Here is a 26,880-nt window from a genome sequence, read left to right as displayed (position 1 = left end):
GAACAAAGGAAGACCTCTAATGTCACTTATGTGACAGAGAAACTTTCAAACACAAAGTCTTTTCTGATAATCGAGTTGAAGGCTAGGGTTAAAGAGGGAAATTTTATGTCAGAGGCATGAGAGAGTATGCCCATTTCATGGGCTTGAAAGTAGTTTTGAATGCCTGCACCACAGTCAGGGTGAGCCACGCAGAGAACAAAGACTGGGTCCATATGCCTCACAGCACATGTTCAGTACATTATAGCATATCTTTTACCTTTCTCCTGTACAAATCCTAGTTATGCCTCCCTGTTTTAATTTCCTTAGTTATCTTTTATTTTTTATTTGACAGGTAAAGTTATAGACAGTGAGCAAGAGAGAGACAGAGAGAAAGGTCTTCCTTCTGTTGGTTCACTCCCCAAATGGCCACCACAACCAGCAATGTGCTGATCCAAAACCAGGAGCCAGGTGCTTCTTCCTGGCCTCCCATGCGAGTGCAGGAGCCCAGGCACATGGGCCATCCTCCACTGCCCTCCCGGGCCACAGCAGAGAGCTGGACTGGAAGCGGAGCAACCGTGACTAGAACTGGCGGCCATATGGGATGCCGGCGCCACAGGCAGAGGATTAACCAAATGAGCCACAGTGCGGGCCCCACTTTAGTTATCTTTGATTGCTAAAGAAAGAATGATTCAAAGTCGAGTATGCTGTGAAAAGCCCTCCATTATCTCAACCCATGAATAAATCTTCAACTTTCCCTCTCATTCCATCCTTCTTTTCTAATGCTTATCCTCTGAAGCAACACAGTCCAACAGAAAGTCCTGAGACAGAAGATATGTTCTATATCTGCACTATCCAGTGTGGCAATTATTAGTTTCTAATTGGACCATTCAGCATGTGGACTTTGGCTAGATTAACACAGAAACTCTGTGCTTTATTCTATTTTATTTCAATGTAAATCATTGCATGTGACCAGGAGCTAGCATATTAAACAGTACAGATCTATTAGCTTTATTTGGTAGAATATTATTTATAGCAAATGGATTTTTGTTTTTAAACAACAAATATCTTTTTATACATGTTGTGTTCATTTGGCATGTCTCAAAAGGTGGAAGCGACTGCAGTTATAGGTGAGTTTAATCCTCCCTCCATGCTTTTTCTAACAGTGTATGCATTTATACTTGGGATGTAAGAACTACTGAGAGTTCCCTGAACTCACTATGCTGTTTCACACCTCAAAGAGTTTGCTAACACACATCCTCTAGGAATGCCATTCCACCCTTGGCTGCCTGGTAAACACATTTATCTATCAAAACACAGCTCAATTGTCATTCCTTAAACATGTTTCGAGGAAACACTGGAACTATTATTTAAATATATGATGTTTTCTCTAGAATACTCTGCTGCTCTATGGCTTGAAGCACATAATTCCACTAAATAAATGACAGCAATTATGCTTTTTCCTTTTTGTTAATTATCCTTTATTTATTTGAAAGACAGATAGACAAACATGGAAATAGAGTGCTCTCATCTACTAGTTTACTCCTCAATTGTCTGCAGCCATGATTGGAAGCCTTGGTCAAAGTAGGGAACCTGCAACTCAATATAGGTTTCACATGTGGGTGACAGGGACCCAACTACTTGAGCCATCACCAGCTATATCATAGGGTGCACATTCACAGGAAGCTGGATTCAGGAGGGATGATAGGACTTGAACCCAGACACGGTGTTTGGGATTGGAGAGATCCCAAGTGACATCTTAACAGCCAGGACAAACAACACTCTATGCCTTTTCTGTTTCTATTTTGGAATTTCTTACTTTTCTTTCAGGTGGATGTTCTTGATACCAATATTTTTAGGGAATTTTTATGACATTTTAGATGTTAAAAATGATGATCTCATAATGCTGACACTTAATATATGTGATGCAATTCAATGACTGACAAAATAGAAATCTATGCAATGTATAATTTCCATTAAAGGTCTCCTGTTAGATTTTTTTATGTTCCATTTTAATTAAATATCTTACTTATTTATGTGGCATTTCAGTAATTTTAAAAACCTATTGAGAAATTTTTGAACAGTTATGCTATCTTCATAACTGTTTATGTTCTATATAACATGTTCTATATTCAAATATATAAGGTATTTCTCTTAAACTACTAATTTACTTGTCTTTGTTTTATTTTACTTTTTGAGTAAGCATAGCTTGTCCTCTTTTCTTATTTAAGAAAGGCTTATATTAGAAGAGGCCAATCTGTTACTGGAATTTATCTTGCTCCTTTTGCTGCAAAAACCTTTACTATTTTATCTTCATCTTTTAAACTTGACACTTTGTATTTAATTTTTATCAGTTTTGTCATCCCATTCTTTTTGCTACATAGGAGCTTGAATATCTTTTTAAGGTTTATCGATTTCTATCCTTATTTAAATATTGTAAAAATTACTATCGATTGTCTCAAGAGTGATTCTGATGCACTCCCCACCCCCACACATCCTTCATCACCAGTGTCTTCTTGTTCTTGCTGTGAGAGTGACTTTGGGAGAGATCTAAATCAAACCCAAGTCATGCTACCACTCTGTCCTTGGAATACTCTTCTTTTGGCAGCAGCACATTGTCCTTTTTTTCTTCAGCTCTTCCTGCAGTTTTGTACAACAACTTGTTTCAGACATGCAACTATAGTACTGAGTCCAGCTTTGTATCCATGGCAGCAATTTCTGCCCTAGTTTTATCTGACTTTTCATTTAATTCTTCTGAAAGGGCATTCATCCCTTTGTGGAGGAAGCTAATGAGGCGCTGGTACCAGAGGCCTAGTTCCTATGTGCCAAAAACAGCATCTTGCAGAACTGCAAGACGTATGACCTTGGTGAGTAAGTCTCTGAGTAAATTTTGCATTTCGAAATCTGCAAGCATTATCTTACAATATTAAGTTTTGAAAGAATCAGAAAAAGAAGTGGAATAAAGATTTTCAATGAAAATTTTTGTATGCTATTAGAATAAAAAAAGCTCTTTCCCCCATCACTACTGAAATTTGTTAAGCATTATCCAGTTTTTGAAAAATATTGCAAGCACAACTTCCATTGAGTGTATTATGTTGGTAACAATTTGATTGTTATTGTGAAGAAAATCTTATACTATTTGACAAATTCTAGGGGGATTTCATAGTTCATGGTATATTTAATTTCTATTTACAATGAACAGAATCAATTTAAAAAAAAATCAGAAAATCGTGCAAAATAGAAACATGTAGAAATGACATCTAATTTTTATCAAATAACACATAGAATAATACAAAAAGGAGAGTGGTGAATGGAAGATTTTTACCATTGTTCAGTATCTATTACCATTGTTCAGTATCTATTCACTAGTTGATTCAGTTTGAAACGTCTGAGGGGGAAATAGGTAACTAAGTCCAGTTACACATTTCATATGTTCTCCAAATTAGTGCAACTAAGCTAAATACAATATCTTTTTGCTTTGGATTAAAAAATTCAGGCACCATTTTAAAAAATTAGATTGAGCATATAAAACAACAAAGGAAAATAAAAAAGCATTTTATACACTTGAACATAATTGTCAGTTTCTCTCTCTCTCTCTTCCTATCTCTCTCTCTCTCTCTCTCTCTCACACACACACACACACACACACGTATACACAGAGAATGTGTAGATCATAAGTCTTTGTTGCATGTGCTTTTTTGGTGTTTGTTCTTTGTGGCTTTTTTAAATTAGAATTTCTTACTGTATTTCTGAAAATCCCATTCATTTAAAATGTGTATGTTTTAGCATAATAACATTAAAATGAAGAATGACATAACCTTAAAACCAAAAAATTACTCAAAAATAGTTTATTATTGCTATTAAGTATCTGATATATTTGGGATTTTGAGAAATTTAGTATTATTGCCATAGCAATATAGCTATATAAAGTTTGAATTTGCTTGAAAATTAAACACATGTGCATAAAACATACATATCTATTCCAAAAGCAGTTTTCACCTAGTTTGAATAATACAATTCATGCTAAAGTTAGCTTTTTACTTAAGCAACAAAAACAACATTAAAACCAAGTCTTACTTCATTTATCAGGAACTAAAGGTAACATGAAAACAGAGAATGCCACTAAATTATTCCCTTAGAAAAACAAAAAGTAGATTTTAATTAGAATAGAAAAATATATTTTCTAAAAATCTATTTCAATAATATTTATGAAAAGCATACATTCATTTTTATCATGTATCATGAAAATGGTAGAGTTTCATGTACTAAATAATGAGATGTGTCTCAAGTTTAATAGGCGAATAATATCTTTAGCAGAATAAATTTAATGGGTATTTTTAAACTAATTATGCGCTGATGCATTAATGCTAACTAGCAACCAGAGAGGGAAGGAAAACTACTGCTAAAAGAAAAAATAGTGTATTCTGACAGAAAGTTATAACTGATTAGATTTCAATGAATTATACTTGTCACAAAGTGATAGAAAATATTTTAGAAAACTCTGGAAAATAGTAAAAATAAAGGAAATAAAGGAAAGGGGATTGAGAAAGGAGGGAGGGAAGTATGGTTATCTTCTTAGGATTGTATTATGAAATACATGGACTCTGTTCTCTTTACATTAGTAAACATTTCAAACATTAGATCTTCCAATGTAAGTCATAAAAACTGTACTTGGGAATAGTAGAGGGAGCAGGGAGAAGGGTGGGAGTGTGGGTGGGAGGATGGGTAATGTGGGAAGAATCACTATGTTCCTAAATTGTATTTATGGAATGCATGAAGTTCGTATAACTTAAGTAAAAGGTTTCTGGTTTTAAAAAAGATCATTTTCTCAAGAAAGAATATGATGTGATACCAGTTATCTTTAAAGTTATTCCTCTCTTTATTGTTAGATGATTACTGTAGTAGAATGCTGCAAATATATTTAAGGCAATTTTTAAACCCATTACATTGATTTTCAACTGAAAACGCTTGCCTTTATGTCACCTTTTGCCAATTGTAGCTATCATAATGTGTTTCACTTGTCATTTTCTCAGGTTTATCAAAGACTTTCCAAGGAAGCATTACTCAAAACCACTAACCCAGTGAAACTGGAGACCACTATCTGTCACCAACATGAAAACAGAAACTTTTTGGTAATTACTAAGCCACTGTTCGGTTTTTTGTTAACGCTATCCTGATTCCATTTGTGCACAAATGAGATTTTTTCTTTAACTTAATTTTTTTTAACTTTTATTTAATGAATATAAATTTCCAAAGTACAGCTTATGGATTACAATGGCTCCCCCCCCCAATAACTTCCCTCCCACCCGCAACCCTCCCCTTTCCCTCTCCCTCCCCCCTTCCATTCACATCAAGATTCATTTTCAATTCTCTTTATATACAGAAGATCAGTTTAGCATATATTAAGTAAAGATTTCAACAGTTTGTATGCACATAGAAACACAAAGTGAAAAATACTGTTTGAGTACTAGTTATAGCATTAAATCACAATGTACAGAACATTAACTTAATTTTTTATAGTTAAAGTTATTAGATATTCTGATCAACGCATTTTCTTTTGAAAATAAGCATTAATAAAAATATTCAAAACATGATTCCCCTTCCAGTTTTCTTTAGATAATGTAGGAAACATGAAAAATAATATGGAGTTAGAAGGCAACAACGCCTGAATAGGTCTATGCTTGTCTTGATTTTCCATGCTCAAGAAATAACAATTTGCAGCTGTCTTCATTTTGTACAGTTAGACACCTCACATTAATTTCCTAATCACTCCCAAATATTTATACACTTAATTAATCCTGAAGATTCTCAATGCCTGCTTATATGTATACAATTTCTAATAACTAGCTGATTTTAACCACTGCTATTAGACACTATTAGATATCAATATACTTCTGAAACCTGTATCTGCATTTTCACTGTACACATCATTTTATGCATGATGATTCTTATGACATTAGAATGAATGGTCCTAACTGTCCTTGCTTTGTATTTTCCTATATTTTTCTAACATCTATTTAATAAAATTGAATCATTTGCAAATATAGGCAAATCATGAAAAAATGCAAATAAACTATATTGAGAAGGCTAATTAAAAGGAAATTTGAAAATTAATACTTTTACAGTGAGTTAGTTGGAGCAACCTACCTGTTACTTAACAGAACACAAGATAAAATATATGAAAATCAATAGGAAAATAATGTTCCTGAACAAGTACATAAAGCTTTCATTGAAACTCTGATCAATTAGTCTTTATTAAAAGGTACAATCTATTATTTTGTTTTTTTAAATATTTCAGTAATTCTGTGGTTTACTTGTTTATGAGTGTTTCAAATAATTATGCATATAATGAACGGAGTTTTTTTTCATAGTAAACATTTCCTTTTTTGGATTCAGCATTTCTGTGTTCACATCTCTCATTTAAATATTTCATGATATGATTTACTTTATGATTGTTCATCTATTTGGGTGTTCTCTATATGTTTTCTAGATTGTCACTATGCTCTTTTCGAAGAACAAGAAACAGCAGTGGTTTAATCTTGCATTATGATTTAAGTTCATACCTCTCTTTGTATATCGAACCCTTGAATATTTTATCAGCTTATGATAAAATTTACCCTGTGTCCATAGTTCTTCAGTGGCAGGGATTCAGTCATTGCTTTAATCTGAACACCTAGTGTCTCTTTTTGGCACAGTGTATGCATGCATCTTAAATAACAATGTGCATAGTTGCATGATTTAATTATATACATATTGGATGTTGTTCAGCTAAAACACATGATTGCAAACCTTTCCGATGCAAAAGATGAATGTTCTTGAAGTTCTAATTTTAAATGATTGCTGCTTCTTTTACTAATGCATGTGCTAAAGCTGACTAAAGCACCCCTTTTGCCCATTCTTTTAATCTCTCTGTATCTTACTGAATCTTAAATCTTCAAGCATAGTATTTGCTTTTTCTCTCAATTTTGAATCATCTGCTTCTCAGCACTCTCTCCAGATTGTTAATAAATATGTTAAATAGCTAAGGGTCTGAAACTAATCCTAGTGGGCCTTACTAGGTGCTATTTTTTTGAAAGCTCAATATGTTCCTCTAATAACATCTATGCATTTTAATACAGTCCTCCTTTTGATAGCCACCATATAATGTTGTACTGGAATAAATTTCAGTAAAATATGCTTGATAATGTACTTCCCAAGTCTTTTATTTTGAAGCTATTATTAATTTAAAATTAAAAGAATAGTATTCTTCATATCTATTCCAAATATAATATATATTATATGCATATGTATGAAAATTTATTTTAAGCAAACATAAAGAGTGAACACATTATACCAATACAGAATCACCCAGGAAGAAACTTTTAAGCTATCCACTGTCGATTACATAATTTTCTGAGTCTTCCTGTGGGTACTGCAATGAGCACAGCAAAGTCCAGGCATTTAAAGATTATTGTGATTTTCGCTTTGCTAATATTAATACATTGAAATGATATCAAAAGTGACTTCTCTTTTTAAGACCCACAGGGATTAATAAAAGCAATGCTGGAAAGAATACTTTCAGTAAAATGGTTCCTTGAAACTAAGTTTGCATATAGCAGGGAGGTTGGTAGTCTTTGAAACCTTAATTGTCAGAAGCAATTGGGTACATTTAGGAATTTGAGGCTCACTGAAATTCAAGTCAGCAGTAGATGAAACCAGCTGTCGGCGACATCTTATCTGGTCTCTTGTGAATCATCTTTTCCTGATTCTTATAGGGTAGATTCATGTAAATTTTTGTAATAAATGCATGCTTTATTTTAATATATTTTGCCTTTCTTGTGTTTTAATGATTTCAAATATGTAATTACATATGCTTTTTTATTCTACCAGGAAAGAAACATAGATCAATAATATGTTAGAAAATAAAAAAAATATGTAAGAAAATAATCTGTAAGAAAATAAGTCTAACATTCGTGTTAGACTTGAAAAGTCATTTGTTATTTTTTTTCCAACTATACTTACGCTAAATTTACAAGATAATATACACTTCTAATAAAAACTGTAATCACAGAGAAGGCTAAATATAAAAGGAGCCACAAAGTTTCTTTATCTTTATGCTGTGACATTTAACTCTTCGTCATTGTCTCCACTCAAGCAGAGATATGCAAATTAGCTCAATCATCATTCAAAGCAAAATAAAACATTTTAACAATTTGTATATAAAATATATAACTCAAATACAGACATGCAAACTCAGGATATTTCCCCAAAAGAGAACAAAATAACACTCCTCCACTAAAGAAAGAGGAAGGAAAAAGCAACAAATACATATAGGGTAGATAAGGCAAAACAAAATAAAAATATTTTGGTGAGCTTATGTGCATATAATATAATTTCAGACAGAAAATCTTGCCTATACAGAAAGACTGGGAAGCAAAGATTGAAGGCAAGGTGAAGTAAAACTGATAAAGCACACATTTGTCAGGTGAGAAGGCAGTGGAGAATCTGTTGCTCTGTACCCAATAAAAAGAATATAATTTATTTATTTATTTTAGTGGTATATTATTTTGTATTTTTTATTTAATAAATATAAATTTCCAAAGTACAGCTTATGCAATACAATGGCTTTCTCCCCACCATAATTTCCAGCCACTCGTACCCCTCACATCTCCCGCTCCCTCTCCCATTCCATTCACATCAAGATTCATTTTCAATTATCTTTATATACAGAAGATCGATTTAGTATATATTAAGTAAGGATTTCAACAGTTTGCACCCACACAGAAACAAAAAGTGTAAAATACTGTTTCAGTACTAGTTATAGCATTACTTCACATTGAACAACACATTAAGGACAGATCCCACATGAGAAGTAAGTATACAGTGACTCCTGTTGTTGACTTAACAATTTGACACTCTTGTTTATGGCATCAGTAATCTTCCTAGGCTCTAGTAATGAAGTGCCATGGTTATGGAAGCCTTTTGAGTTCACCGACTCTGATCTTATTTAGACAAGGTCATAGTCAAAGTGGAAGTTCTCTCCTCCCTTCAGAGAAAGGTACCTCCTTCTTTGATGGACCCGTTCTTTCTACTGGGATCTCACTTAAAGAAATCTTTCATTTAGGTCCTCTTTTTTTTTTTAGCCAGAGTGTCTTGGCTTTCCATGCCTAAAATAGTCTCATGGCTCTTCAGCCATATCTGACTGCCTTAAGGGCTGATTCTGAGGCCTGAGTGCTATTTAGGACATCTGCCATTCTGTGAGTCTGCTGTGTATCCCGCTTCCCATGTTTGATCATTCTCTCCCTTTTTGATTCTATCAGTTAGTATTAGCAGACACTAATCTTGTTTGTGTGAGCCCTTTGACTCTTAGACCTATCAGTGTGATCAATTTTGAACTGAAATTGATCACTTGGACTAGTGAGATGGCATTGGCACATGCCACCTTGATGGGATTGTATTGGAATCCCCTGGCATGATTCTAATACTTTATCCATTTTAGTATTTTTTCTTTATTTTGTTCTAGTACTATTGGTTGAACTCTGTAATTAACACACAATTATTCTTAGGTGTTTAAATTTTAACTGAAAAGTGATCCCTGTTAAATATAACAGTGGGAATAAGAGAGGGAGGAGATGTACAATTTGGGACATGCTCAATCGGACTTGCCCCAAATGGTGGAGTTAGAATCGTGACAGGAATATTATAAATTCTGGTGGATATATAAGTCATTTCACTAATGAGAAATTCTTTGTTATGGGACAGTGGTCGCTTTAGTTTAGAATAAATACCTTTCCAGGATGTTGATATTTCTCATTCCTCTCCAGACAGCATTCTCTGTGTGCCCTATAAGGGCAGTATCCTCAGGGGACTGGTTCCAGGAGCCACCAACAGGCTCACATCCAGAGATGCTAAGTCCCTTACATATACTTGCATAGTTTTTACACATAATTTATTTATTTATTTATTTATTTGACAAGCAGAGTGGACAGTGTGAGAGAGAGACAGAGAGAAAGATCTTCCTTTTTGCCATTGGTTCACCCTCCAATGGCCGCAGCAGCCTGCGCGCTGTGGCTGGCATATCACGCTGATCCGAAGCCAGGAGCCAGGTGCTTCTCCTGGTCTCCCATGCGGGTGCAGGGCCCAAGCACTTGGGCCATCCTCCACTGCACTCCCGGGCCATAGCAGAGAGCTGGCCTGGAAGAGGGGCAATTGGGACAGAATCCGGCGCCCCAACCAGGACTAGAACCCAGGGTGCCAGCGCTGCAGGCGGAAGATTAGCCTATTGAGCCGGCCTTTTACACATAATTTAAAAAGCATATCCTCTTATATGAGTACACTTTAAATCATCTGTATTATCATTTATAAAACCTAATGCAGCATAAATGCTATGCAAAAAGTTGGGGATTTTTTTCTCCTTTTAAAATTTTTTTAAAGTTTTTATTTTATTTAAGGTAAACAAATTTCATGTATGTCATACATACGGAATCAAGAACATAGTGATAGTGATACCTCTTCTTCTTTCTCTCTTATCCCCTTTCTTAATTTTTGCATTGATCTACTTTCAGTTTATTTTATACTCAGAAGATTAACCCTACACTTAAAAAGAGAGTAAACAATCATCAAATTTCAAGTGGTCAACTTCACTCCTATACATCACTTCACTCCTATACATTTTAGTACTCTATTAGTTACTACAGATCAAGGAAAACAATTTTTGACTTTTTAGGACTAGCTTATTTCACTAAAGTTTTTCAGTTCCATCCATTTTGTTGCAAAACACAGAATTTCAGCTTTTTTTCTTACTGTTGAGTATTATTCTATAGTGTGTGTGTATATATATATATATCATAATTTCTTTTTTAAAATGATTTATTTATTTATTTGAAAGAGTTACACAGAGAGAGAGGAAAGGCAAAGAGAGAAAGAGAGAGAGAGAGAGAGAGAGAGGTCTTCGATCCGTTGGTTCACTTTCCAATTGGCTGCAACAGCCAGAGCAGCACTGATCTGAAGCCAGGAGCTAGGAGCTTCTTCCGTGTCTCCCATGTGGGTGCAGGGGCCCAAGGATTTGGGACATCTTCTACTGTTTTTCCAGGCCATAGCAGAGAGCTGGATTGGAACTGGAGCAGCCGGGTCTCGAACTGGTGACCATATGGAATGCTGGTGCTTTTGGCCAGGGCGTTAACCCCCTGTGCCACAGCGCCGACCCTGACATTATTTCTTGATCCAGTCATCAACTGATAAACATCAGAGTTTATCCTATATCTTAGCTATTGTGAATTGAGCTGCAGTAAACATGGGGGTACAGATAACTCTTTCATATGTTGATTTCATTTCCCTTGGGTAAATTCCCAGTTGTGAGATTGTTGCCAAACTATTTTGCTGCAAAATAATGACAAGAATTAAAATTCTGTGTATATTCAGTACAATGGGATTTTTCTCTAAATTTTCTATCTATGACTACTTGAGTTATACTATAGAACCTGGGGTGGGCCTAGTGACATAACAGATAAAGATGCAGCCTGCATAACCGACATCCTATGTGGGTGCTGGTTGGAGTCCCAGCTACTCCACTTCCTACCCAGATCTGTACTAATGGCCTGGAAAGTGTAACTGAGGATGGCTCAAGTGTTTGGTAGCTGCCACCCATATGGGAGACCCAAATGAAGCTCCTGGCTCTGGCTCAGCCTTGGCCCAGCCCTGACCATTAAGGCTATCTGGCAAGTGAAGCAGCAGATGGAAGATTTTTACTCTTTCTCTCATCTTATCTCTCCCTCTCTATAACTCTAATTTTTAAATAAATAAATAAATAAATCTTTAGAAAATGGATATAGAACTTGTGAATACAAAAGAACAAGTATATTTGGCTTGCGCTTAATTTGCACGTTGAAAATATTTTTTTTCAAAATTCTGACCATCAAATTATCGTCAGAGAATATTGAATTCATTAGCTGCAAATATCAGTTAGACATCTAGTATATAGATTTTTTTTAAGATTTATTCTATTTATTTGATACAGTTACAGAGAGAGAAAGACACACACAGAGAAAGAGAAAGGTCTTGCATCCACTGGTTCACTCCCCAAATGCCTGCAAGGGCTGGAGTTGAGCCCATCTGAAGCCAGGATCCAGGAGCTTCTTCTGGGTCTCCCATGCACGCGCAGGACCCAAGGACTTGGGCCATCTTTTACTGCTTTCCCAAGCCACAGAGGAGAGCTAGATTGAAAGTTTAGCATCCAGGACTCGAACTGGCACCCATATGGGTTGCTGACATTGCAGGCCAGGGCTTTAACCTGCTGCACCACAATGCTGGCCCCTAGTTTATAGAATTTTAAAAATGTATTTAGCCAATCCTGCCTCAGCTTCAAACCCAGATTCCTACTAATTCTCCCTCTGAAATACAAAATGTGATGGCTCAAGTACTTGACTCCCTGCCAACCACATGGGAGTTCTGGTTTGAGTTCCTGGCTCCAGGCTTTGGTGTGGTCCAGCACTGGCTGCCTGCTTATTCTGGAATTTGGGGAATAAACCAGCAGATGGAAGATTGATTCTCTCTCTATCTCCTTTCTCTCTCTCCCCTCTTTCTCTGTCTTTCTGCCCAATTTTCAAATAAATTATTAAAAAAAGTTTTAAAAATATTAAATCGGTCAATCTATAATCGTATGGTATTGTGAGCCACATACACACACTTAAGAGATAAACCGTATATTTCATTTTGATATTATAAGTTAAAGCATTAAGGGATTTGGAAAAAAAAGATAAAAAGCTATAATATTCAGAAACCATTTCATGGATGACATGGAATTTCTTTTGGTCTTTGGTAGATTTTTATCTTTATGTTATCAGTATAAGAAGTGTTAGAATGATATGGTACACTTTGAATATAACAACATGGTGAAGTACTACTGATATTCACCATTACAAATGAAATTTCTTCTTGTTTCATTACAATGGCTTATTATGTAGCTAATTAGGATTTATAATGAGTGTTGTATATAAATTTCTTAACATAATTCAATAAACTGACTTATTAAACAAGAAATATTATTGCACTTTGTTACTTTGTTATTTTAAAGTAAATGAAGCATTATAAGTATTCAATAATAAAATCACATTTTGGTTTCATTTTTGACTTTTTTTGGGAGGAGTCTGGAAATAAATTATTTTTAGTATAAGAAGAAAAATGTAGTTTTAAATGTCTACAGAAATTCATGTTGACTCTTATTTAATTACATATATAATTTTTTATTTATTCTTTTAAAGGTTTATTTATTTCTTTGAAAGTCAGAGTTACACAGAGAGAAGGAGAGACAGAGAGAGAGCGAGAGAGAAAGAGAGAGAGAGGGGTCTTCCATCCGCTGGTTCACTCCCTGATTAGCCACAATAGCGGGACTTGTGCTGATTGAAGCCAGGAACCAGGAGCTTCCTCTGGGTCTCCCATGGAGGCGCAAGGGCCCAAGCACTCAGGCCATCTTCTACTGCTTTCCCAGGCCACAGCAGAAAGCTGGATTGAAAGTGGAGCAGCCAGGACATTAAGGGGCGCCCATATAGGATATGGGCACTGTGGGCAGCGACTTTATCCACTATGCCACAGTGCTGGCCAGATCATATATATATAAATTTTACCTATTAACAAAATCTGTTTCTGCCAATAGTTGCATTTATGACTAATTAATTTTAAAAGGCTGAGAAAAACTTACCAAGGACTTTTGAATTTCATATATTTCTTTGAGCTTCTTATGACATCATTTCACTTTTTCAATATGTTTGTGCTTCTATTAAAAAGGATAAAGAGATAGATGGAAGATCAGTCCTCTATTATGGCAATTTACATGTATAATTTTGTTAACAAAAATATACGTAATTTTCTTATAAACAGATATTCTGGTTTATATATTCTCCATATCTACCCACTTAGTCTAATCCTTTAGTAATGGCTTTAAATATTTCCAATATTATATTTATTTATTCTCAAAATATCAATTTTGTAAAAGCTATATTTAAATAACTTATAATTCTCCAAATATCACTACTTAATCTTGTCTTACATGACTATTTTAATTAGGTTTTTCCTTCAGTATAATTTAGTTTTAAAATGTGTTGCTAGGGTATCGAAGTTTGTATCTCTGCTCCAACATTTTAAAGCGTGATTTTGAGAAGTTGATTCTTTCTCTCTGTCTCTGTTCTTATACTGTAAATTGAGATAATAATAGCATTCCTCCCCTGGGGGTTATACAACTTTGAATAATATAATTTATGAAATATGCTTGACAACTCATGAGTACTGAATGACTGTTAGCTATTATTGTATCGATTGTATTTAGACATCTTCCTTTCCTACCTCCATATTTAACTTACAACCCTCATCATCAGTCTGCAATGGTTAAACTGTGGACTATTGCTCATTAATTGATTGTGAAATCAATTAATTATGTAATGATTGCACTATCTATTATGAGGAAAATATAAAAGACTAGAAAAATTAACAGATCGCATCAAATACAGTAGAGATAAGAATTTTTCATGATATTTTGTTTTATATATGTGGTTTATTAATATTCTTATATGTAGGTCTCTTTAAAATATTAAAAAGTATTGTTTTAGTGTACTTATTTTTAGTATACTTAACAACTTTTTTTTCCTCTCTGTCTCTGTCCGTCTGTCTCTCTCTCCTTCTCTGTAACTTGGCCTTTTAAATAAATAAATACAAACTTAAAAATATATTTACAAAAAAAAAAAAACTAGGAATCCTAGTATCATCATTTTCTATTTATCTTAAGGCTGTCAGAAGTAATGCTCTAAAAATGAGTTCATAGAACAGCAATCTACTTTAACAATGAAAACCAACAGCAAACATCTACTCAAGATTAATATTTAACACAAGCATTCTTCCAAAAAATCTCTATTCACAGTGGTTTGCTTGTACTAAATGTTCTTTACTCTGACAAACCTGAAGTATCTTCCTCCATTCTGTTCCTCAACACATGACTCAAGTATTTCCTACTGTTTCAACAAGTACTTAGTGGATTCCTCCTCCTTTATCTCACATAGGTTTGCTCTTTATTGTATTTATGGGCATGTATTGTTTGCTGTGTATGTGTGTTTAAAATAAGAAAATTAATAATGATGGAATAAATATTAACATATCCATTCAAATTTGGCAATGGCTTGATTTAAGTAATAGTTACTTTGTTACATTAGAGCTAGAAAGTGATATTTATGAAAATAGGCTATAGTTTTTGTCTTACAAATGAAATAATTTAGATAAGAGGGTCTGAATTAGATAAATTAGGAGAACTAAATTCTCACAATCACCATCATGTTCCTCATATTATAGATACATCATGCAGCACTACAGAAATACGCTTACTTTAACAATGAAAACCAACAGCAAACATCTACTCAAGATTAATATTTAACACAAGCATTCTTCCAAAAAATCTCTATTCACAGTGGTTTGCTTGTACTAAATGTTCTTTACTCTGACAAACCTGAAGTATCTTCCTCCATTCTGTTCCTCAACACATGACTCAAGTATTTCCTACTGTTTCAACAAGTACTTAGTGGATTCCTCCTCCTTTATCTCACATAGGTTTGCTCTTTATTGTATTTATGGGCATGTATTGTTTGCTGTGTATGTGTGTTTAAAATAAGAAAATTAATAATGATGGAATAAATATTAACATATCCATTCAAATTTGGCAATGGCTTGATTTAAGTAATAGTTACTTTGTTACATTAGAGCTAGAAAGTGATATTTATGAAAATAGGCTATAGTTTTTGTCTTACAAATGAAATAATTTAGATAAGAGGGTCTGAATTAGATAAATTAGGAGAACTAAATTCTCACAATCACCATCATGTTCCTCATGTTATAGATACATCATGCAGCACTACAGAAATACGCTTACTTACTGTGACACATATCTATCATTTAAGAATTCAGTATCTGGGGCTGGCAATATGGCATAATGAGTAAAGCCGCCGCCTGCAGTGCTGGCTTACCATATGGATGCCAGTTCAAGTCCTGGCTGCTACACTTTCAATCCAGCTCTCTGCTATGGCCTGGGAAAGCAGTAGAAGGTGGCCCAACACCTTGGTCCCCTGCACCCACTTGAGAGATCCCAGAGAAGCTGCTGGCTCCTGGCTTAGGATCAGTGCAGCTGGGCCTTCGTGGCCATCTGGGGAGTTAAGTAGCGGATCTGCCTCTGCCTTTGTGTAACTCTGTCCTTCAAATAAAATAATTAAATATTTTAGGGGCCGGTGCTGTGGCTCAGTGGGCTAAAGCCCTAGCCTGCAGCGCTGGCATTCCAAATAGGTGCCGGTTCCAGTCTCAGCTGCTCTTTTTCCGATCCAGCTCTATGCTATGGTTTGGGAAAGCAGTAGAAGATGGTCTAAGTCCTTGGGTCCCTGCACCCACGTGGGAGACCTGGAATAAGCTCCTGTCTCCTGGTTTCATATTTGCACTGCTCTGGCCGTTGTGGCCAATTGGGGAGTGAACCAGCAGATGGAAGTCCTCTCTCTCTCTGCCTCTTCTCTCTCTGTTTAACTCTGACTTTCGAATAAAATAAAATAATTCTTTAAAAATAAATAAATAAATATTAAAAAAAGAATTCAGTATCTTTAGAAAGCCTGCATAACTTATATGCCTTCAAACCTTTCAACTAATTTCTCAAAATTTAATTGATTTATAATTGTTTGAGCTTCTGTACTATTTTAGCTTTTCTGCAGTTTTAATAGGGCACATTGTACTTGAATACATATATACAGTTTGCAATGATCAAATCAGAGTGGCTAGCTTACTCATTTAAAGCAGTTTTAAAATTTTATTAAAATGTAGTAATTGTATATATTTTGGTAGTTACATGAGATATTTAAAACATATAAATTATATAATGGTCAAATATGGGCAATTAAAATTATTTTATTAAATATTATTTATTAAAATATTTTGGGCGCTTTGATCTCTTCTAATTATTGAAAAAAAAAAAACAGGTAATGTGAACTGTGGTATCCCTATTGTGCTGTGGAACACATTTTATTTAATGCACTCTATTTATAGATAAATTATCCAACCTTTCTCTATCCCTAGTCCCCTTTTCTTCCCAGTCTCTAACATTCCTATTGTATACTCACGTCAACACTTTTTAGCTTTCCTATATGAGAAAGCAAATGGTATTGTTTGTATCTAGCTTAGTTCACTTAACATATAGTGTCCTCCAGTTATATCCGTGTGCTGTACATGCCAGAATATCCTTCTTTTAAATATCGTTAAATTTCCATTGTGTGTAATATTGTGCCTTTTTTTCTAAAAAAGATTTATTTTAAAGACAGAATGACAGAGAAGGATAGAGAGAGACATAAAAAGAGAGAAAATGTGAGAGAGAGAGAAAGAGACTTTCATCCACTGGTTAGCTCCTCAAATGCCCACAACAGCCAGGGTTAGGCAAGTTCAAAGCCAGGAGGTAAGAAATCCATTCAGGTCTCCATCTTGGTTTGCAGGAACCAAGTACTTGGGGTTTCATCTACTGCCTTTACAGGTACATCAATAAAAATTTTTGTCAGTAGTGAAGGAGCCAGGATTTGATCCTGGTATGATGCATGGATGTCCTAAGCAGTAGCTTAAACCCCTGCCTGAAAACACATGTTCCTATGCCACATTTCTTTATCTATTCATATGTTGGTATCTAGGTTGATTCAATATCTTGGCTATTGAAAACAATGTAGCGACAACCATGGGAGTACCGGTATCTTTTTAACATACTTACTTCATTTCCTTTGGATATATACCTAGAAGTGGGATAGCTGGGTTATATGGCGATCTATTTTTTAAGAAAATTCCATATTGTTTTCTATAACTGTTGTTCTAATATACATTCCTACCCACAGTGTATAAATGTTCTCTTTTCTCCATATCATGGCCAGCATTTTGCATTTTTTGTCTTTTTCCATAATAGCCATTCTGTGAACTATATGGAATCTGCATTAATATCATATTAACATGAGAATTAGGTTGTAGTAATTATCTTGCATTCACTGTCAACCTGAGACTCTAATGTGTTAGTAAATTTCTTTGAAAAATAAAAAAAAAATGGCAATTCATTGTCTTGATTTACGATGGCCTGATGGCTAATTGTGCTGACCATTTTTCATAATTTTGTGTCCATTTACATTTTCCATTAGTGCAACATTCTTTTCACAGTTAACATCATTTGAAAACATAGCATTATTCTTCCTAATTTGGCTAATGTGTATAAAGTAGATGTACCTTTATGTTTTTACATTTAGGAATCTGTTTATTGTGTTCTGATTTTCTTTTGTTTGTTTAAGTAATGCTTAAAACATCCTTTATAATGATATTAAGGAGGGAAATAGCATTTAAAAATTTAGACACACAACAGGGTAAAAGTAGATATTTCAGTATAACCTGTCCAGGAGGGAAAAAAATGAAAATAAAGAGTTTAAAGTCTATATACTTCCAAATGAAGGGAGGGACAATGGGAGAAAGGACAGAAATAAAATAGATGGCTTTTTTTGGACAAGAGATATTTAAATGCCCATAACTTTGTGAGAGGATCTAAGATCCCTTCACTGAGTTACACGTAGCTTTTAATTATTTGCTCTGAAGCCTTGAAAGAATTCAGATTATAAAAATAAACAACTCATGATCATAAAATCAAAATGGCATTTCTTGGTTTTATAAAAAGAATTAAAATCAAGGACACAATATATTATTGGTGGCACCAGAAAATATACAATGCAATAGTGGGGTGGCTTAATATTAATTAATAAATAGTGTAATGATATCCATCTTACTAAAAGGAGCCTATTTATCCCTAGCAAGCTATATTTATCATTTTACATATTTATACAACTTATGAATTGACTTCAAGTCTCAGTGCAGTCTAATGGTTCAGAAAACTTTGCATTTCTAAATTTTATTGTCCCATGGACATTTGGGGAATATAATCCTTATACCACTTGCACAGTGTAGCATAGGAAATAAAAACAATTAATCCATAGCACATAGTATTTGCATTCCCAGATCTCAGAAACTGGTTGAAAATAGCATTTAAAGGATTCAAAAATCAGGCAAAGACAGAAACTACACCAACATGTGTGAAGTGCATAGTTATCCATAAGACTAGAAAAATGTGGATGCTTAGCGGGCATGTTTAAGGTAATAAAGTAGAGAAATTTTTCCAAAATGTCAAGAATCAAGTAAATAATTATGAATGTGAAGTGCATTTGTAACATAATATTCAAATGGTACTAGTAAATCAACACTTTGTTTTGCACTATTAAAACAAAAAGTTCCAGATTAACAGATGGCGGTTGATTAAAATGCCTAAAGTTATTGTATGTAATAGCTTAATAACATAGATATTATGTTACAAGAGGATAACTGATTAAGGCTACATGAGTTATTCATAAGATTTGTTTAGTTGAGGGAAGAATCACTGTGGAACATGAAGGCCAGGGGCATCTTACTTGCATTGTAATTGAGTCAGTTATGATTTAAATAGATACAGTGGGATTTGAGATTGTTCTATGCAAGGAGAAGAATATACTTCAAATAAATCTAATAGCGGTTTATTTACAGATAATGACAAAAGATTTTTTCATAATTTTTTTTCAGTAAATAAGAGATAAAACTTGGTATACTGGGCAGATAGAAATTGTTGAGGAATACAGATGCCAGCAAAAGAATTCTAGTGACTTGTGTTATTTGTTGTGTTTTATTACCATTACTAGTATTCCAGTGTGCACAACTTACAGTGTCAAAATATGCTCATATACTTGACACTGTAATATCAGTTGTCAAAGTAATTTGGTGTGTTGAGTAAGCCTTAAAGAGTTTAAATTATTTGTCTCAGGTTTACATATAAAGAAGATTCACATATGAAGAGACAGGTTGGAAAAGCTAGAAAACAATGATTACATTAAGCATACAAAATTATAATGAGAAAATATGAAGAAGGAAGATTTGTGAATAGAAAGAGGTTTAAATTACGAGAAAGTTGTTTCTTCAAAATATACAGACATACACTCACACACTTGTATTAGCTTTTGCAGTCTGAGAATCTGTAAGTTACCTTCATTGATGTTCTCTTGCTTAAGGAAATTTATTTAAGATACTCTATAAAATTAAATTTTGCAGAGTTATTGTATACCAAATATAAGGAAATATGGAAAATTACCAAAATCCAGAAGTACCCTCATAACTCTTGATCATACAGGTAAGGGTGGGTATTATGTTGCTTTTGTAAAAATGTCTTGATTGATGTTATAGATACATTATAATTGCGATATTTACAACAAGTTATAAATGTCAAAACATAATGAAGTTTGAATAGCTGAATCATGGGGTCAAGATACATAACATTTTAAAGTTATATTAATTATAAAATTAATTAAATTGATAAATTGTGTTATTTTTATTGCAATTTGTATCTTTGGTTTTCGTTATTGAAGTAGAAAGTAAAACACACATGTGCCCATGTGTACACACAGTATAGCTGTCCAAGTAGATATGTACATAACTAAGCCAGACAATAACTAATGTGCTATTACACACATTTTTCTAGTTTACTTTAACATGGTAAATCTTCTTGAGTTATAAGATTCTTAGTATTGTACAATAAGGAATATAGAATGCTCTTTTTTTTTATTTTTTTAAACGTTTGTTTAGTAAATAGAAATTTCCAAAGTACAGTTTATTGATTACAATGGCTTTTCCCCCCATAACTTCCCTCCCACCCGCACCCCTCCCATCTCCCGCTCCCACTCCCATTCCATTCACATCAAGATTCATTTTCAATTATCTTTATACACAGAAGATCAATTTAGTATATATTAAGTAAAGATTTCATCAGTTTGCACCCACACAGAATATAAAGTGTAAAATACTGTTTCAGTACTAGTTATAGCATTACTTCACATTGAACAACACATTAAGGACAGAGATCCTACATGAGGAGTAAGTACACAGTGACTCCTGTTGTTGATTTAACAATTTGACACTCTTGCTTATGGCCTCATTAATCTCCCTAGGCTCTAGTCATGAGTTGCCAAGGCTATGGAAGCCTTCTGAGTTCGCCAACTTTGATCTTATTTAGACAAGGTCATAGTCAAAGTGGAAGTTCTCTCCTCCCTTCAGAGAAAGGTACCTCCCTCTTTGATGGCCCATTCTTTCTACTGGGATCTCACTTACAGAAATCTTTCATTTAGGTCCTCTTTTTTTTTTTAGCCAGAGTGTCATGGCTTCCCATGCCTAAAATCCTCTCTGGGCTCTTCAGCCATATCTGACTGCCTTAAGGGCTGATTCTGAGGCCCGAGTGCTATTTAGGACATCTGCCTAGAGTCTAGAATGCTCTATTTCTAAACTAAGATGTAACACATAACCCCATCTTGGTGGTATCTTATTTCATTTGATCATCTTTTAGATGTTTGGAAACAGGATACCAGAAAATCATCTCTGACTATAGAAATATATTTCAGATTAATCCCTTTGAAACTTGCCCATAGCTTTCATTAGTTATGCACATTTTTATTACAGAAACTACTTCAAAGAAAGGTCAAATCTAAGGATTTTAATGCACATGTGAAAATGTATTGTTTATTGTTTTGTTAAAATCTAGTAAATGGTTTTATATCTTTAGATTTTAATTCTCATAGGGTTTTTCTACCAATATATTAATTCCAATACCTATGGAAGGTGAAATGCTCTTTGTCTTTAAGACTCGATGTGATAATAACAAAATTCTAAAATATGAAATATAAAAATAAATATATGCAATAGTTCTATGTCTGAGAGGAATTCTCCTAAAAATTTTATATGCCTTTCAATTGTTTTCATTTCTCTAAGAACTTCTTTGGAACTTCAGATATTGACTATGTTTGTTCCTCTTCTTCTTGGAAATTACAGTTGTTAGTGATCATTTCCACTATTGCACCATACAGTCTTTCAATGATTAGAATACACATCATGAAATAATCTTTGAAATATAAATAAATATATTGTTCCTACTATATAGAATATGCATATGTTATATAAAGAATGGATGTGAAGGATTCTTCTGTTTGGATACAACACAGGCATGAGGTCTCCAATAGAGGGCTTAGGCAGTACATCATTCAATTAGAATTGAAAAGATTTTCAGAAAAGCTTGTCTGAATTTGATAAAAATAACAACAGACAAATGCCATGATATAGCTATTGTGGGGAGCAGGGTCCGTCTCCACAACATGGCGGGGCGCCCGGGAGACAAATAAGTACTGAGACTGTGGACTGAAACTAACTCTATGCGTCTGATCTCCCACCATATGGCGCTGAGAGGGTGTAAACAAATCTTACACAGCTGTTTCGTTAATTAGCTGATTCCAGACCCAACCTCTAATTGGAAGAAAGCGGCATGCTCAGCACGTGGGCAGCGGAGCACGGATTGGTGGGAGAGGACTATAAAAGGGGGAGAGAGACAACATGCAGGGCCCCCTGAGAGAGTCGCTCCTTGGTGCCGCTCCTCCGCAAAAGCGGGGGAGCGGTGGGGGTGCCGTTCCTCCGCAGAGGCTGGGGAGCGGCAGCAAATCCGGGAAGGGCCCAGGAAAGAAAACAGCGTCCAGTCCGGTGTCGTTCCTCTGCAAGTGGGGGAGCGACAACTATCATGATCATGTTTGTATTTATCTGGTGCCTAAAAAATTGTGTCCAAAATTACAATTCTGTCACGCCTTGTGCTTTTGGAGAAAATCGTTACTTGGATTTGTGGGTGCTTAAACATGGTCTGTGATTACATAAAGTTGGGACAGAACTGAAAAAGGTACACAGTAGAGCAGATCCAGTTATTGTTTAGTAGCTAGGCTTTAGATAACTTTAGCAAATATTTTTCACAGGAAAATATAAAAAATTAAGGATATTTTCTGTGATCAGCTGTGAGTACTCCTTCAAATGATTATAGCCTCTGTTCAGTTTTGAACTACTGTAACAATAGAAAGACATTTTATTATCTTACTGAAAAAATAAGCATGTCATATACAGAATTTGCATATTTTTTCAGTCATTTCAATCTACTTCATTAAAAATTGCATCATTCTGGTAATATGGGATATTTTAGAAAGTTTCAAATGGAGCTAGTGCTGTCATAGCAGGTAAAGACATCGCCTGAAATGCTGGCTTCCCATATGGGTTCATGTACGGACTGCTCCACTTCTGTTCCAGAAAGCAGTGTAAGATGGCCTACACACTTGGGCCCTTGCACTCATGTGGAGACCTGGAGAAGCTCTTGGCTTCTGGCTTCAGAGTGATCATGCCCCAGCTATTGCAGCCAGCTGGGCAGTGAGTCAGCCAATGGAAGATATCTGTCTCTCCTCTTTTCTCTCTGTAATTCTTTTTTCAATTAAATAAAGAATTTAAAAAAAAAATATGTCAAATAAGTCCTTTCCATTATGGGGTAGAATTTAAATACAGCCTGGTGAATTGAAATATATTGAAATGTGACTTCCCTGAAATAATACAGTAAAATAATTATCTACATATGTAAATAAGACATGGTGATTAATTTATCAATTATTTAGAGTATGGCAAAAGTAACTAGATTATTTCTAATCACTTTTTTATTATTTAATATTTTTATATTTATCTTTAATGCTAATAGCAATTGGGGCAGTAGCTTCATGAGGCCCACATTATTACTGTCGCTCCCCATCTTCGTGGAGGAACGACACAGGACCCTGCGCTGTTCTTTTGTCTGCTTGGCCCTCCCCGGGTTTGCTGCTGGTTCTTCCCCGGGTTGGCTACCGACCCTTCCACCTCCGTGGAAGGGAGGTTCCCCCTAGCCACTTTCCCCACTTCCGCGGGGGAGTGGCACACCGCTGGCCGGCTCTCTCGGGGGCTGCACAGGTGTTCCTTCAGATAGATGTTCCTGGTGCATGTTGTCTCTCTCCTCCTTTATAGTCCTCTTCCACCAATCCCAACTCTGCTACCCACACGCCGAGTATGCTGCTCTCCTCCAATCAGGAGCAGGTCCTACAGTTTGTTGGTTGAACTGGAGGCAGCTGTGTAGAAGCTGTTTCTCCTTTCTAAGTGCCATATTGTGGGAGAGCAGATGCATAGAATAAGTCTTAATTCCAGTAACTTAGTCTAGTCCGAGTTGCTCCCCACAGATCCCCCTTTCTTTTTATTTTTTGGTGTTGATACGCGCCTGTCTTCTGTGCCCCGCGGCACACACTCTGCTCTGCTTGCTGGAGTTGCCCACAGGTGCTTACAAGCCCTATCAATCAGGCAAACCGAATCCGGGTCCTCTCTTCGCCATACTGTGAGGAGGTTTTTAGGCGCTGATGCGTGCCTGTGTTTGGTGCCCTGCAGCGCATGCTCTTCTCTGCTAGAACTGCCTGCAGGTGCTTACAAGCCCTACCAATCAGGCAAACCGAATCCAAGCCTTCTCATTGCCGTATTGTGGGGAGACTTATTGGTGTTGATTCGTGCCTATCTTCGGTGACCTGCAGCTCATACTCTGGTCGAGCTGCCTACTGGTGCTTATCGCCTTACTAATCAGGCAGACCGAATCCAAGCCTTCTCATTGCGGTATTGTGGGGAGACTTATTGATGTTAATTCGTGCCTGTCTTCGGTGACCTGCGGTGCATAAGCTGCTAGCCGCCCGCAGGTGCTCACCACCTCCCTAATCAGGCAGACCGAATCCAAGCTCTCTCATTGCCATGTTGAGGGGAGGCCTTATTTTTCTCTATTTCTCTATCTCCGGGCATTCCTATCTCTCCCATTTTACTTCTATCTTCCAGCATTCCTATTTCTCTCATTTTTCTTCTATACTTCTGTTTCTCTTATCCCTGCGGCATCCCGGCGCCCGCCCCGAGGCTGCTTCCCGGCTCTGCGCCGCTTCAGCCCGCACTTCTCTCATCTGCGCGGCTTACCGGCTTCGCGCGCGCACTCCGCGGTCTCCGCGCCCCTTCGCGCCCGCACCACAGCCTCGCACTAGCCCCACATTCCCTATCTATTCACGCCCTGTGCTCTCTCTGCACGCGGCAGCTTCCGCGAATCACACAGCCTAGCTCACGTTTCCGCCACCGGTTGGTTTAGTTTTCAGTCTAAGTTCCCCGGGCTAACCTGACGAAATGCAACCTATAGCTTACGTCTCCGTTCCCGGTTTTGCTTCCCGTCTTTTGCTCCCCGGGCTAATCTGACGGATTCCAACCTGGCTTACGTCTCCGCCTCTGGTTTTAGCTTTTCGCCTTTTGCTGACTTAAAGAATTCCAACCTGACTTACGTGTCCGCCTCGGCCTGCCCCCGCAGCTTCAATTTCCCTAACATTTTTCTCTACCCGGTATGTTTCCCTAAGTTTTCTTCCAACAAAATTCCTCCCTCATTTCTCCTGGCTTCTCCCCACAGTCCGTATCCGAGTCTGTTTGTTCTAGCTTTCACTTTCGCTTTCGACCTTAGAGATTTCTCCCAGCTTCCACCCGTAGTCCGTATCTGAGTCTATGCCTAGGCTTTTGATAGCTTCTTCCGGCACCTTTTCCGTCCGGCTTTTCCCTAGGCTCTTTGCTAGTCTCTCTCTCCGGTATTTTCCCACTTCTTCCCGTTTCTTCCCTCCTAGGTTTCCTATCCGAGTCACGGCACCATTATGTCGCTCCCCCTCTTCGTGGAGGAACGACACAGGACCCTGCGCTGTTCTTTTGTCTGCTCGGCCCTCCCCGGGTTTGCTGCTGGTTCTTCCCCGGGTTGGCTACCAACCCTTCCACCTCCGTGGAAGGGCGGTTCCCCTAGGCACTTTCCCCACTTCCGCGGGGGAGCGGCACACCGCCGGCTGGCTCTCTCGGGGGCTGCACAGGTGTTCCTTCAGATAGATGTTCCTGGTGCATGTTGTCTCTCTCCTCCTTTATAGTCCTCTTCCACCAATCCCAACTCTGCTACCCACACGCCGAGTATGCTGCTCTCCTCCAATCAGGAGCAGGTCCTACAGTTTGTTGGTTGAACTGGAGGCAGCTGTGTAGAAGCTGTTTCTCCCTTCTCAGCGCCATATTGTGGGAGAGCAGATGCATAGAATAAGTCTTAATTCCAGTAACTTAGTCTAGTCCGAGTTGCTCCCCACAATTACCATAGACTGACCATGATTTTAGAATTTTATGCTGACATATAATCCACAAATAGGCATTTATTTAGAATAGTACCTTTGAAAAGAAGTGAGACTGAGAAGACCTCCTTTTTAAAATAATTATTTTAGTAAGACAATGCAGAAATTTGTGTAAAAACAATCAAGTCACAGTATTTCAACACCAAAATTTTATTTTAAGATTATAAGTCCCTCTCCCATAGAACTCCCTAAAAGGTGCTTCTCCTTCTGACTTCCTGTTTCTATTTGTTTCATTCAGTTACCAAAATTAGATTGTGGATTCATTTTTTTACTGCTTTGGCTTTTGATTTCCTGGATTCCTCTCTCTCTTTACTTTCCAGATAGGTCTGGGAGTAAATATGGAGCAGGGCAGTTCTAATGAGAACAGAACTTTGAAAGGTGCAGGTAGTGAGTGTTAAAGCCTTTAGCATGCTCAAATGATACAGTTAATAGACAGGTGATAAACCTAGGCCAGTTGGCCAGCATACCATACTCAGTGTGGTAACAGTATGTACTTTAGAGTCCAGAAGGATTCTAGCAGGCAGGATATTCCAACAGGCAGCTTCAGGGCAGGGAATACTCAGAGACTCCAACCAGAACAAGAACATAAGAGACAGTAAACATGGAAAGAAACAGGGTAGCATTGTCAGAGCCTAGATTTTGGGCAGAGAAGAAAGAGCTGGATTCCACAACTTAATACAACTAATGACAGTTATCTCAGTATTGACAATGCTGAGGTGAAATGCTACTCATGGTGTTGGCTCTGTGAGTGAAGCTGACTTAATGTAGGATTACTTAGATGTCT

At 36.4% G+C, this 26,880-nt stretch overlaps 1 long non-coding RNA gene across 1 annotated transcript in view; it reads left to right on the top strand.

The window, feature by feature from the left end:
• The first annotated feature begins 2,740 nt into the window (after positions 1-2,740).
• The window catches only part of LOC149124558 (uncharacterized), a 60,563-nt gene continuing 36,423 nt past the window's right edge, over positions 2,741-26,880 (top strand). The window contains exons 1-3 of the long non-coding RNA XR_016212850.1: positions 2,741-2,843; positions 5,010-5,108; positions 20,113-20,191. This is a non-coding gene — a long non-coding RNA (uncharacterized LOC149124558). The remainder of the gene's footprint in view (positions 2,844-5,009; positions 5,109-20,112; positions 20,192-26,880) is intronic.

Source organism: Oryctolagus cuniculus, chromosome 9 (genome assembly GCF_051225735.1).
Source record: "Oryctolagus cuniculus isolate XC-2025 breed Fujian yellow rabbit chromosome 9, ASM5122573v1, whole genome shotgun sequence".
Classification (NCBI taxonomy): Eukaryota; Metazoa; Chordata; class Mammalia; order Lagomorpha; family Leporidae; genus Oryctolagus; species Oryctolagus cuniculus.
The sequence above is the reverse complement of the archived record's forward strand: the minus strand, read 5'-3'. Positions and strand labels throughout refer to the sequence as shown.